The sequence below is a fragment of the Schistocerca americana genome, chromosome X (genome assembly GCF_021461395.2).
Source record: "Schistocerca americana isolate TAMUIC-IGC-003095 chromosome X, iqSchAmer2.1, whole genome shotgun sequence".
Lineage (NCBI taxonomy): Eukaryota > Metazoa > Arthropoda > Insecta > Orthoptera > Acrididae > Schistocerca > Schistocerca americana.
Window position 1 is genome coordinate 226866250 of NC_060130.1, and position 1723 is coordinate 226867972.

General features: G+C 43.7%; 1 pseudogene; it reads left to right on the forward strand.

The window, feature by feature from the left end:
• Positions 1-1094: 1094 nt before the first annotated feature.
• LOC124557267 lies at positions 1095-1212 on the forward strand (annotated as a pseudogene).
• Positions 1213-1723: the final 511 nt, after the last annotated feature.

Sequence of the window (1723 nt, forward strand, 5' to 3'; positions counted from 1 at the left end):
GTAAAATGTTTGGGGTTTAGGAGTCATGACCCCTATCCTACGGATCCGCATCTGCTCAAGGAAAATGGGAACATTTATTGGCAAAAAAAAATTCTGCCGCATTGTTTTAAGCGCATTCTGGTGCATAAAGGCGTATCAAAAATTTGAAAGACTTAGTTTATCGGGTACAAGTAACATTAAATGTCATGCTCGTATGTCTCTCGAGACGTAAATTGGTAGAAAACAACTATTTTAATCGCTGGGACTGATTTCTTTCAATTGTTACAGAAGGATGTGAGGTAGTAGGTAATGCGCTGTATTCGTGTTCAGGAGCAGCATCGTTACTGAATTTTTTCGTTGTTTTCCGAAGAAATTTCATGTGATTATTGGTGGTGCCCACAGTCGTTTCCTTTCCCCTCGTCTAATCTGCACTTGTCCCGTGCATTTAGAAACTACGATGTCATCGAGTCCATCCTTTCTTTCCCGTCACTACCACCTGTAAACGACTCGCAAATATTAATCACCGTCTCACTGCCCCTTTACTAATTCCCAGGACATGTATTTCTTTGATAGGTGACAATCACCTCCTTCGTGAACAGCTTACTTCTGTGTAAGTTGATGGAAAATCTAGAAGAACTGATTATGCTCACAGCATAGACGCGGCAAGGTCGTGTGAGAATAAGATAATGGACTATTAATTAGCGCTTCAACCTCACTTCTCCTCATCCTTATTTTCTTTTTAGAAGATTTTCTTGAACCAGTAAAGGTGAAGTCATGACAGCTGTGGCTGATTTCCTCCCAATTCTTCCGTGAATACTATACTGGTATCCGAGATTGCGAATTAAGTGTCTTACTGAATTTGCCGGTTTGCTGGGTGGCGCGAACTGATTTTCAATTCAGTTTGTGTTCCATAACACTTCAGTACTTACGTGGTTTACAAGTTAAATACATAATCTAATAAAGTTCAGCCCTGCAAATGAATGTAGTTGACATCTCAGGCTAATATTCCGACTACGAACAGCGGCCACCCTTGAGTGATCTAGCACCGACGTCAACCTTACGCTCTCACTACAAGTCTACTGTAAAAATTTTACGCTCATTTAGAATAGGACTTCGGTAACGGCCTTGCCGCTGTGGATACACCGGTTCCCGTGAGATCACCGAAGTTAAGCGCTGTCGGGCGTGGCCGGCACCTGGATGGGTGACCATCCAGGCCGCCACGCGCTGTTGCCATTTTTCGGGATGCATTCAGCCTCGTGATGCCAATTGAGGAGCACCCAGACTACAAATCTGTTCGTCAGTCTGGTGACTCGATCTGTTGTGCTGTTATTCATGAACAGCATTCCAGGGGATGTTTTCCAACAGGACAACGCTTGCCCACATACAGCTATTGTAACCCAATGTGTTATACAGGGTGTTGACGTGTTGCCTTGGTCTGCTCGATCACCAGATCTGTCTCCAATCGAGCACATATGGGACATCATAGGACTATTCCAGCTTCACCCACTAACAGCGTTAACAGTTCCTGTATTGACCGACGAAGTGCAACAGACATGGAACTATCCTACATACTGACAACGGGCACCTGTACAACACAATGCATGCTCGTTTGCATGCTTGCATTCAACATTCTGGCGGTTACACCGGTTTTTAATGTACCAGCATTTCACACTTCCAATGGCTTATATCGCTCCTTCATTAATCTGTGATCTTGCAATGTTCATCACCTAAATATGTTACCTAG